This window comes from Tenrec ecaudatus, chromosome 6 (genome assembly GCF_050624435.1).
Source record: "Tenrec ecaudatus isolate mTenEca1 chromosome 6, mTenEca1.hap1, whole genome shotgun sequence".
NCBI lineage: Eukaryota > Metazoa > Chordata > Mammalia > Afrosoricida > Tenrecidae > Tenrec > Tenrec ecaudatus.
In genome coordinates, this window is record NC_134535.1 from 49,084,320 (window position 1) to 49,097,878 (window position 13,559).

Sequence of the window (13,559 nt, forward strand, 5' to 3'; positions counted from 1 at the left end):
AGGCACTGTGTCGCTCCACCTCGTTGAGGGCCTTCCTGTTTTTTGATGCCCCCCCACATACCAATATGATGTCCTTCATACCAAATATGAAATATTGGCCCTGAAAAATTCTAGTGTGTGATCTCCAGCTTCATTTCTATCACCAAAATGACACTTTCTGACTACTGTTTCTTCATCTGTGTTTCCAACTTTTATAATCCAATGACTAATAATTATCAATGCATCTTGATTGCTTGCTTAATCAATTTTAGGTTGAAGAAGTTGGTAGAAGTCTTTAGCTTCTTCATCATTGACTCTAGTGATTGGAGCATATTTTTGAATAATAGTCATTTTAACTGATCTTCCTTTAGGCATATGATATTATGCTATCACAGAAAGCATTGTAAACCTTACTGATTCCAAATGGCTCAAATCACCTTATTTCAACTCACTCGTACCTAGGATATTGATCTTTATGTGTTCTTTTTAATTTTTTACTACTTCAAAATGTCATACCCTCATAGATTCATACCTTCAACCTCCTGCTTATTCATAGATTATCTGCAACTGTTTCTTCTCGTTCTGAATCGTGCCCCTTTACAAGATGAATGGCTGGAAAGCTTTGTTTTGTCAACGTAATTACTCAACGTTGAGTCTACTTTGAGAAGGGTGCTCTTCAGTCTCGAGTTCTTTTCAGCCTGGGGGGTTCGTCTCCCAGTACTATGTCAGATGACATTTCACTTGCAATACAAGGCGTGTTCAGTGGCTAACCTTTCCCAGTGGCCCGTGTATTCCTTCCTTCTTCCTGGGCCGTCTTCTTCTTGATGCCCCTCTTGGTCTTGGTCACCTTGAGTGACTCAGTTGGTATTTTCCAGACCAGTGGCATCACATGCAGCATCAGAGCAACAGACAGGCCACCACACCACAGTACGGCAGACTTACAGACAAGCTGTGGAATTTCGCCTACAGAACCAATGCAAGTGCCAGTCTGTCAAATACCAACCAACTGCTGTAGAGATTTGAACGCACGATGACCCCATGGGCGCAACCTGGAGCTGTGCTCCACAGGCTTTTCATGGCTCTGAACTTTCAGATGAAGAGGCCCTTATTCTCAGGCACCTCTGGCTGGATTCAAACCAATGACCCTTCAGTTAGTAGTCAGTAATAACCATTCACTGATGAGTAATAATGGAGATAACGACAACTGTTTTAATAGCTAATGTTTTCTGAGTGCCCATTATAAGCTCAGTATTATGCTAAGAACTTTACACAGCCAATATCATTCCCTAATAATTTTTCTGGTCTACGATGAAAAATATTGAAGCTTAGAATAATTCAGGAAAATCACCTTAAAGCCATCTCAAGACAGGCCTGTTTGCTAAAGGGCTGAGCGGTGACAGAGTGGCAGCGACGGGCTCAGCTTCTAACGGAGAAATGGAGTCAGTTGTTTGCTGGAGAGGAGTCCAGACAGCCCTGTCAGGCTTCTGACAACCAGCCCTAGGCCTCTGTTTGAAAGTCCTTCCTCTGAAGATCTCACCAGTATGTGGAGCCTGCCCCACACCCACCCCCTGCCAAACCACGGCCTTTACCTGTGTCTTCCGGTGTTTCCTGTGCGACCCGTCCTGTGGGAGTGCCTCGTGGGTGGCCCCAGAGTTCGCCCCACGCTCAGCGGCGCCAATGGTGAAGATGACAAGATCCAAGACTTTCCAGGCATATCTGCCCTCCTGCCACCGGACCTTCAGCTGCATTCACTGCAGAGACCATTTGGCCAATCACGATGAACTAATTTCCAAGTCTTTCCAAGGAAGTCAAGGGCAAGCGTACCTCTAATTCAGTAGTTAACGTGGGCTGCGGGCCCGCAGAAGAGCGAGTGCTGCTAACAGGACTGCACGCAGTCACGGACATCTATTGTGAAAACTGCAAAACCACCCTGGGCTGGAAATACGAGCATGCCTTTGAAAGCAGCCAGAAGTATAAAGAAGGCAAATACATCATTGAGTTAGCACACATGATCAAGGACAACGGCTGGGACTGATGGAAGAAGTCCCCCCCCAACCCAGTATCCATGTGAATGGCATCCAACTGAACATTCTGCCTGAGCGTGAGAGAGTGACTGAACACTTGGTTCTATCCATTTAGGAGCCATCTGGGGCAGCTCCCACCCTAACAACATCTTTCTGGTGACTGGCCTCTTAAAAAAAAAAAAAAAGAAGAATTCAGGAACCTGACTTTTAAGATATGTATAACACATTTTAGGAATGCAACATGTATGTTGTTGTTGTGAGGAGCCATACAATTGGCTCCAACCCAGAGCCAGAGCCTTTCCTCTGCCTGAGCCCATTCAAGCTGGCACTGCCTCAATCCATCTCACGGAGCCCTTCCTCTTTTTCACGGCCCTTCCACTTGACCAAACACAATGTCCTTCTCTAGGGATTGATATTTCCCGACAATATGCCCAAAGTGTATTTGAGATATAGTCTTGCTGTCCTTGCCTCTAAGGAGCGCTCTGGCCTTCTGGAAATACAGATCCTTTTGTCCTTTTATCCATCCCATGGTACTTTCAATATTCCTTTTTAGCAACACAATTCAGATGCATTCTTTCTTCTAGGGTCTTCCTTGTTTAATGTGCAACTTTCCCATTCACATAATTCAATGCAGAATGCCATGGCTAAGGTCAGGTGCATTTTGGTCCTCAAGGTAACATTCTTGTTCTTCAATACTCTAAAAAGGTTTTGTACAGCTGATTTACCCAATGCAATCCATCTTTTGATCTCTTGACTGCTGCTTCCATGAGCATTGATTGTGGATCCAAGACAAAATCTTTGACAACTTTAACTTTTTCTCTATTTATCATGCTGTTACCTCTTGGTCCAGGTGTGAGGAGTTTGGTTTCTTTACATAGAGTTGTAATCCACACTGAAGACTACCATCCTTGATCCTCATCAGCAAGTGCTTCAAGTCCTCTTCACGTTTAGCAAGCAAGGTGGGGTCATCTGCACACTGCAGGTTGTTAGTAAGTCCTCCTCCGATGCTAATGTCGAATTCTTCTTCATATAATACAACTGCTCGGGCGATTTGCCCAGCTACAGAGTGAACAAATATGGTGAAAGAATGCAACACTGATACACACATTTCCTGATTTTACACCATCAGAGTTTGTTTGTTTTGATTGAAAAATGCTTCTTTATCCCACGTACAAGTTCTGAGTGAGCAAAATGAAGTGTTCTGGAATTCTCCATCTCTCTTGGTTCTCCACAGTTTATTATGGTCCACACAGTCAAATGCCTTTCCATAGTAAATGAAAACCAAGTAAACATATTTTGGGTGTCCTCCGCTTGCAGCCAAGATTCATTTGACATCAGCAATGCTGTTCCTTATCCTGCTCTGCGTCTGCCCTGACTCGCCGGCAGGCCTTGTCAATGTGATGACCTGAAGCACAGTGTTGCTTGTGTGCGACACCAATGATATCGACTGGTAGTCTGAGCATTCTGCTAGGTCATCTTTCTTTGGAATGAGCACAAAGATGGATCTCTTCCAGTCAGCTAGCCAAGGAACTGTCTTCCAAATTTCCTGGCCTAGACCAGTGAGTGCTTCCAGTCCTTCTTTAGCTTGCTGGCACATTTCAGAGGACATTCCACCAATTCCCGGAGCCTGGTTTTTGGCTAATGCTCTCAGTACAGCTTGAACTTCTTCCTTCAGCACCACTGGTTCCTGCTCATATGCTGCGTTGAAATTGTGGCATGTAAACTAGTTCTTTTTGCAATCATCTTTGCAGCGATTCGGTGTATATCCCTATCTTCTCTTGAATCATTCAATATTTTGCCTTTAAAATCTTTCAAAATTGTAACTCAAGGCCTACATTTTATCTTAAGTTCTTTCCGTTTAAGATATCCTGGGTGTGTTCTTCTCTCTGGGTTTTCTAACTCTTGGCCCTGTACATTTCATAATAATATTTGACTTTGTCTTCTCAAGCTGCCCTTTGAAATATTCTATTCAGCTCCTTGACTTCATCCTTTCCTTCATTTGTTTCAGCTGTTCTGTAATTAAGAGCAGTTTTCAGAGTCTCTTCTGATATCCATTTTCATCTTGTTTTCTTTAGTAAACTTTTGCTTTCTGCGTGAATGATGTTTCTGTTCTCTCATAGCCCATCAGGTTTTCTGTCATTAATGTTCAATGTGTCAAATTGTTTTTGAGATGTCCCCAAATTCAGGTGGGTTAGACTCAGGTCAAAGTTTGACTCTGGTGGATTTGTTTTAATTTTCTTCAACTTTATCCTGAATTTACATATGAGCAATTAATGGTCTGTTGCACAATCAGTGCCTGGTCTGGTTTTAGCTGCTAATATTGAATTTCTCCAAGGTATCTTCCCGTAGATGTAGTCAAAATGACTACTGCGTATTCTGTCTGGAAAAATTCATGTGTGATTCACTTTTTGTGTTAGGAATTGTCTAAACATTTTATAAATGATCTCGAAGGGAGAAGGTAGTAACGTTTCTGAGTTAAAGGATGCTAAGTTATTCCAAACAGCAATATCTTAAGAAAATGATAACATACATTGCAATACTAGGAAAAGAAATGTCAAAGCAACAACAAATTGCCTGCTATGATGTGTTTGGTCAGAGTTGTGGACCATGACAATAAATCTGAATTTAAATCGCAATAGCATTTTCTACATGCATGTATTTTTTTTTCACTCACATTGCCATTGCTTTCTGGATTTGACAGACCCTTATATTTAGAAACAACATTTTCCCCAATTCCAATCATATGATTGAGTCTGATGGTCATTTAATCTCAATTGATTGTGTTCTGAAATACATAAATGATATGACTTGGGTGCAAACCAGATATTCAGTGGTGTCACAAAAGCCACAATTCTTTCAGCAGACAAAGAAGCACACCCTGACAGGAAACGCTCACCACAAATGAGGAAATACCCTCCCGCGCACTTCAACTAGGCGCGTCAAATAGGCATGCGCCATGAACACGCTTCATTCAAAATCAAGCTGCTGCGTCGTTCTTTTCCACAACGACAACTATAACGTTCACTTTCTCACTATTTTTTCATGTCTAAGTGATGAGAGAGCATTGCCACGTCGGCTAATTGTAGGAGGCCAGCACTGCACACATCACAGGGCGCCCTCCCAGCCTTCAGACTAAACAGCTTCCTGTCAGCCACAAAGTTACTTATTGTTTGTGCTTGATAATATTCCAAATTAGCACACTGCGGGTAAATTTAATTGGCAAGCTTTATGCTTTGTGGCAAAATGTTTTATTGTTTAGCTTCACTTTCAGAACCATAAATTGCACTCTGCTTTCCAGCTCGACTTAGAAGGAAATGGGAAGGCAGGGAGGCTAAAGAGCTGCAGTGAGAGGAAACGATGCTGCGAGCAAACCTGGAATACAAGGCTGATTTCCCGAGCCACACAGAAATGGTCTGCTGCTTGGGGTAGACCCTCAGCCACAGATCAAATGGATTTGAGTTGTCTACAGTCAGCAATTCTGATCTTCTTGCTGGTCTTGCCATTCGTAGGCCCCAAATCTCACGGCTTCCACAATGTTCATGCCTTCTCTCCTCTCACCAAAGACCACCTACTTGCCCTCCAACCATCAGTCTTAGTGATGCAGATCAAAAATGGGAACCATTAGAAATGGGCCCACAGTGGCCAAGGACAGGATGCCAGGACCTGTATGCTTGCGGATGAAGTTCTCATCATCAAATTTCCCTCCATAGATGGACTTGCCACCTGTGTCAATATGGCATGTGATGTCACCACCCTGAAACATAAAATCAGATCTGAGTCTGTAAAAGCAAGATTTCTTATAACGAAATCCTTTCTCTCCAATGCTCAGAGTGTGAAAATTTTCTTCAGTCTTTGGACCCTTGTCTGCAACTGCTCCAAGGAGACACGGTGCAGGGCTCACATCTACAGCGATGACAAAATACACAGTAGGGTTGGCCGTGGCTGGATGCAAACAGGACCAGACAAGACTCCAAATTCAGGCGGCAGCATCTGCAAAGCCTGGTGATATATAAATTATTGTGTCCCCAAACTGCTGTTTCTCCAAGGTCTTCATTCTTTCTTTGAAACTAATGAATAAAACTGCATTTTATTTTTCAAAATAAACGTTGACTTCTTGAAGAGAAATTGGAAAAGGAAGACTAATTCAAAGAAGATAAATTCACCTGTAACCCACTAGCCTCAGAAAACCTATGTACAAATATTCACATGGTACTTTCCAAAATATTTTCTATGCAATCTCCAGTCATGCTTCTAACATTTTTAATTTTACAGCTTCGTTTTCTCACAAATATTTCTGTCTGGAAATATTGTCTTTTAAAATATAGTTTTTAATTATTCTAATAATCCAAGCTATAAATTTCACATTTTATACAACCATAACCAAACATAAAATTGCTGAATATTTGAATGTTTCCAATTTTTTTGCATCAGAAAATGTCATATCACAGGCACTCTACGTTTCTCTAAACATTATTAAAACTGAATAAAAGAGAAAAACAAAATTTCACAAACTAAAATAATATAATAAAACTGATTTCAGAAGACTATGTCTGTTCATTACAGTAGAGAAAGTCCGTAAGGAAGAATGAGAAAAAAGGTAACATTCTTCCCCCATTTCCATTCTCCAACTCAGAGCTTTAGGATCTGTATCTACACAAGCAAGTGGGCTGCCATATTAACGTGATAGCTTTGTCTATCACAGGTGGTCCAATATTCCTGCACCACAACTAGCTCCCACTACTGTGCAATAACTCTTTTCTATATCAACTCTGGGGGCCCTATCAAGTAAGTGCTGGACTGTGAACTGCAAGACTGCTGGTGGTGCTGTTGATTTGGTTCTGATTCATAGAGACCCTGTGTACCGCAGAATGAAACACCAGCCGGGCCTGCCACCCTCACAATTGTTCTTATGTTAGAACCCATTGTTACAGCCACTGCATTCGTCCATCTCATCGCATGCCTTCCTTTCTTTTGCTGCCTCCCCTTTATCGAGAATAGTGTCTTCTTCGGGAACTGGTCTCTCATATGTAGGTGAGTAGAATCCTCAACTTCTCCCGGAAAAGAAGAGGCTTTCTGTTCCCATGGCTTAGGGTCCCTTGATTCCATAGCTGGGGGCTTGGTTTTTATGTTGGTTTTTAATAGATAGCTGTTGTTGGGTGCCATTGAGCTGGGTCAGCCCACAGAGACTTGGTGTACAACACAAGAACCAACACCCCGTCACTGGCCATCCTCACAGCTTGTTTGAACTCATTGCTGCAGCCACTGTGTTCATCCTGCTCACTGAGAGGCCTCCTCTCTTTCACTGACCGCCTGTGATGTCCTTCCCCAAGGGCTGGCCGGTCCCCAAACTATGTGCACGATGTGGAAGATAAAGTCTGGCCATACTCGCTTGCTTCCAAGAGCATTCCAGATGCACCTTTTCCAAAGCAGATTTGTCACTCTTTGTCAGTCCAGGGTCTATTTACTGTTTTTCTTCAACACCACACTTCAAAGGCCTCGGCTCTTCTTTACTCTCCAAGGTTCCTATTCAGCTTTCAATGTACAGACATTGGAAAGGAAGGCAGATTGACAATTCCACGGCTTATATAAGAGTAAAGCAAACCTTAGTCCTGAGAGTAAAATCTTTGCTTTTGAACACTTTAAAGTGGTCTTGTGGTAGCAGATTTACCTAATGTGATACGCCCTTTGATTTCTTGACTGCTGTTTCCATAGATGTTGATTGTGGGTCCAAATAAAATGAAATCCTTGACAACTTTAATATCAATTTTCTCCATTTATCATTCAATATGATACTAGTTATTGGTCCAGTTGTGAGATTCCCCCCCTTAGTTGAGGTGTAATCCTTTAGTAAAGGTTTGTAGTCTTTGATCTTCACCAAGTGCTTCAAGTCTTGTTAATTTATCTCCTCAACCCTTTCTATGAAATCTTCTATTCAGATTTCATACTTTATCATTTATTCCATTCACCTTAGCTATGCTCTTTATTCAAGGGCAAATTTCAAACCCGCCCCCCCACCCCGACATCCATTTTGATCTTTTCATAGTAAACTGGTCTTAAGGAATAGTAACTTCCACAAGACAATATGTTTTGGCAGCAGTCAACTGTATTTTAGGAGTCAGCCACTATAATTTAGGATTTAGTCAGATCCCAGGATAAATTGAAACAAACCAAACAACAACAGCTCTGCCGGAAGAGAATTTCAGTTCTTGATAGATGTTGACAGGTGGAAATGTCAGGGTACATGGAGGGTTTTTAGGGAAAGCTGCCACCTGAGAGTGAACGAGAAACATTCGAAATGCCAGCTGTCATGTGGGAAGTGAGATGTAAATTGACATCGCCATCCTGTCCTTTCCCTGGAGATACGAAAATACAAATTTCGACCTCCTCCTATCGGTGCATGTCAAGGAGCCCTGATGACACTGTCCGGTAAGCATGAGCCTGCTGGTAGCAAGGTCGGCTGTTTGAACCCACAGCTTCTCAGCAGGAGACAGATGAGGCTATCTGTATTCATAAGTATTTAAAGTCCCAGAAGCCCTCTATGGATTGGTATGTGTCAGAATTGGCTCCGCGGTTTTGGTTTGATTAGTATCTATCAAAGCAGTAGTTTTGGTTAAGACTTTGATTAAGTAGCTAATGATTAAGACTCAGCTAGGTGGTTTGAATGCCCCGGGCCTGGCTTCTAAAAGGGGGCAACCTTGAAAAGGCCATCGAGAAGCTTGGCTCTGCACTGCACACACGGGTCCCCAAGCCAACATCACCTGGAGAGCGACTCAGCGACCAGAACATAGACCTAGTGTGTGCTAAGTATGCTTCAGGCGCTTTAGATGTGTTATTGTCGTTAAGTTCATACTAGTCCTATGAGAAAGGTGAGCCATGTGATTCACATATGCTCATTCATGAGTATAAAATTCCTTTACTTAGAATTACAGAAAAAATATGCTATCAGGCTGTGAATGTCTATCTATTTCACCAGAGAGCTTAAGACTTTAGCCATCATTTTATACTGTACAACCCTAAAAAGCACAGTTCTTGAAACTTTCTGGAGAGACACTCATGGATATATGTATATACAAATATCTGCATATAAATGTATATATACAGCAAACTTAAGAATTCAACAAGGAAGCTATTAGAACCTCAGGAGGCATTGTAATGAATTCTCACATAGAATTATTAAAGTGCATCACAAACCTGAGTATATGTATTTATATATACTCATAAATATCAAGACAATATTTACATTCAGTTTATATAGTGATGCATGTACATATATAAGTGTGCATAGTTCTTAAAATATAAGCAACCACATTTTAATGTTGATATAAAGCAATTATGACTGTAGAGGCAGAAAACCTGTAAACCTCCTACTTTATAAACAAAAAACAAAAGGTTCCATATTTTCTCCATTTTTGACTTTCTAAAATGCTGCTTTATATCGCATACGTTGGGATAATGAAAACATATTTTTCACAGTTTCCTCAAGATTCATAGCTAGTAGTTGCTGGTGAAAAAAACTATAAAAGTTTAAGATGACTTTTCTGAAAATGCAATGTCAAATGTTAAAGCAAGACTCCACGCAGCATAGCCTTTTACAGGATTTTCTTTAGAAAAGAAAAAAAAAGCAGTCTGCAGAGTGGGAATAAAACTACTGCTAACCTTTTGCAAACTAGCAAAAGGGGCCTTCATGGAAGATGCCCTTTAAAAGGTACACTGTTGGTGGTTAAATGATCAGAACTACTCCGTCCGAGCTGACAAAGTCCCAGGAAGCATGCTGGGCTTGGCAGATGCTGGTCTATGGATGCAAAGAGAAAGAAAGGTCTCCCTTCCGCTCAGCAGCATCAGCCCTCCAGTCCGAACCCACGGCTGCACTTCCATGTACTGTGCACATCTGTACAAACACTCACAGCAAGCCTGCTGGGGATATTAGCAAGAATGTCCATCCCTTGGGGGAGGGGGGGGATGTTTTTGTTGTTATGTTGTTCACAATGATTAACCTACCCCTAAGGGTTTTACTGAGGCTGTGCATGTTCAACCAAAGCGAAGCACCGTGCCTCCATGTTCCCCGACATCAGCCCGCTGCACCGTGTGTGTGTGTGTGTGTGTGTGTGTGAGTGTGTGTGCATCAGAATGGTACAACTAGTTTGTACTCAGCTGTCAACTGAAAGCAGACACAGGCCAGGTCGTTCAGAAGCAGGCCCTCGCTCCCATAAGACACAGATCTAACTGGGAGCCTCTGCAGCTCCCATCAGCCCTTCGGAGTGACAAGTGACTGAAAAATCAAGTAGCAATCCAGGTCAGAGTTGAACATGCAGTAGGACGTTCGTGCCTGTGGAAGATAGACACAGACTGCCCAGACTTTCTTCCACAGCACTGCCAGCCTTCAGCTGAGCCGTGAACTCTAAGCTGGGCCACCCGGGCCCTATGGGAGGGACAGTGAGCAGTGTACCTGCTGGTTCCCAGGTCGTCACTCACTCATCCATCTGCTTTACAGGATGTTAATTCCGCCCAGTTTTCAAGCTGTGTAATAATCCGCCCATCAGGGCGCTGACAAGGGTACGGTGCTTTCTCCAGGCTACGAAGCGGGAGGGAAGCCAAAACAGAAGCCTGGACCTCAAAGCCAACCCGTCCCAGAAGGAGCATCAAGATGCAAGGCCGTCCAGTTCCAAAGCAATGTTTCCCTTAAGAAATAACTGAAAATGGATTAATCTATTCATCAAGTGTTTACCCTAACCTTGCTTTTATACAAAACATTACGCAGAAAGTTAAAGTCAATAAGTTCAGAATTGAGTAACATAATTTAAATAAGAAGCTCAACATTTAAAAAGTTTCTAACACTATAGTGTAGCCCATACCTCTAGATGGATGAGGATCTGGATCTGCGGACACAGATGTGCAGAGGAGGTGTGGACAGAGAGGCCTTGTTTGGAAGGGGAATCCCCTTCCATGAAATTAACTGGTTGCTGCTTTGCAGGAGTTTTTTTTTTTCCCCTTCTTTGACTTTTTTCACTAGGATCTGTCCGGCTTTCCCTTAAAAAAATTAAATAAAATAAACCTGTCTGATTTGGTCTGCTGTTGGCGTTTCCTTAACTGTTTTCTAAAAGCGGTTACTAAATTATCATCAACAATATAGATTACACGGCTAACCAGTTCCTTTTTCCTAAAAACTCTGACTTAGGACCCAGGTTTTTGATCTAAAAACAGTACAAAAAGCCGCAAAAAAAAGGAAATTATAGCAAAACGCATGGAACACAGCTGCAAAAGATTTAAACGACGCGCACTAACAACGCCAAGTAACGCCACGTGACCGAAACGCGAACTGCTTTGGTTGACAGAAATCACATGTGCCGGGTCGGATTCCGATGTTTAGTTTGAGCTCCGACGCAAGGTGTTCTCGGATTGTGTTGAGCGCTGCTGCATCGCTGAGGACAGGGGTTCTACTCTGCCCTGGGGCAGACGTGGCCGAGGAGTGGAGGAGTTAAGTGGGTGGTCAGGGTTGTTAGAAGGTCAATGACTCTTTCCTGGCCTCAGGCACCCTAACGGCTGCAGGAGGGCCAGCTTCAGAGCATGAGTCTAAGCCAGTCTGGGGACTTGCTCATCAGGAGCGGCGCATGTCAGCTACACCTTATCACCTACCAATCAGGCTGACCCCCCTTGATTATATTTCTGCTCATGAATAATGAGTGTTCCAGGAGAATTCTCCCTAACCCCCCAAATAGGTTTAAAAGTGCTTTGATTTTAAAAAATTCAATAACAACTATTTTACAGAGATTACATTTTTTAAATTGCATTGGATTACTCATATATGCCTCTATTTCAGGTGCACACTTTCTTTCAAGCAAAATAGACATTTATTTTAGCCGAAAACATATGATTAAATTTCTATATTAAGAAGAATGAAAGAATATTGAAATAGTAAAATCTGGAGGAAATACAGATATTGAGCACAAGAAAAATAAAATTAATTACTATATCTAATAGGTATTAGATTTTCCTGATGTCATATTCATCCATTTATCTATTTATGAGTTATTCTGAAAGTCCAAACCATACAAAAATTTCAATATCTTTCTTGGGAAGCTTGGTTTGTAATCGAAACACTAGTAGGTGATAACAAATCACCTAGCTAGAAACAGAGACTAGCCCATCAGATCCCAGCATCTGCCTTCAAAGAAAATTTACTGCTAGTTTGCTACTGACCTTATTTGATCTCTACCACCACTTCATGAAGTAGGATAGTCTCTCCTTCTCACAGATTCCCACCCTTACTGCTGAGTCAGTTCCCACTCACAGTGACCCTCAGGACAGAGGCGAAAGCTCTTTAGAGTTTCTGAGACTATTGATCTTTATAGGAGCCGATTCCCCACCACCCCACGTTGAACAACAAGTGGGTTTGAACTATTAGCCATCTGATTACCTGTCTGCTGCGGACACAACTGCAATTCCTGGGTTCATTTTTACAGATAAGGAAATCATTATATACCACAATGGTAGAGAATCTGAGTGCTTGCAAAGATCTCAAGTTATAGTCCTTGAAATTGTCAATAATCTATATTAATTTTAAAACATGGATTCCACTATAGTATTACTAATGCATTCAAATGATTTTATTTCATTCTTCATTAGCAAAACCACTTATTAACAGTAAAATGACACTCAACTTTGACAATCTCCAAACACATCTCAAAAATCAGTCAATGAGAAATCAAATATCTAACTGAATATTAAATAGTAACAACATATTTAATTGCCTTAGTGGTATAAAAAATAAAAGCTCAGGATCTCCGTCTTCTCATTAGCAAATGATACTACATTCTCATCTCGTCCCTGTGGAGAAAGCTATCATATGCAGGGGTATGGGTAGGTATAGCAATTTTTGTTTTCTTAAAAGCATTGGATTTAAAATTTTTATTTCTATTCATTGCAAGCTCTTTAAGAATGGAAGATTCTATGAAAGACATTTGGGTTGCCCTAAATGTTAACCTAACCTAAACTCACTATATTATTACAGTGAATGAATTTATACAAGTCATACAGCTTCTGTGGTCATCAGGTAAGCCTGAAAAAATGAGAAGAATATGCAATAATATCAAAATATACACCCAGCCTTTAAATAATACAAAAATCCTATTGTGCAATTATCTGCCTCTAAGCACACACTTTTGATTTTAACTGATTGTATTTACCAGAATATACAGAACAGATTGAAAGGTGCCTTAATTTGAACATCTGTGGAAAACATTGCAAATAATAAAATAACTGTAGAATGAAACAGAAGAAACTATGCAAAATGACCCTTACTAGCTAATGAATATATTCCAGATCTGTAGGATGTTGCTATTCTGTACAGAACAACATCTCAGTTCTTAAAATAAGTTTATCTGAAATAGAGTAAGTCAAGAAATCTTATTTCGATGTTAAAATGATATATGTTCTGTGTCAACTATTAAATTAACACAATCTATTAGTCTGGAAAATGCATTCATGTTTAATAGTAAAAATCTGCCTGGTGCCTAAAGAATGGTGACAACAGCCAACTCTTTTTGAACTATTGGTGTT

General features: G+C 41.2%; 1 pseudogene; it reads left to right on the forward strand.

Annotated features, from left to right (window-relative positions):
- Positions 1 to 1,521: 1,521 nt before the first annotated feature.
- LOC142449904 (protein yippee-like 2 pseudogene) lies at positions 1,522 to 2,014 on the forward strand (annotated as a pseudogene).
- The last annotated feature ends 11,545 nt before the right edge of the window (positions 2,015 to 13,559 follow it).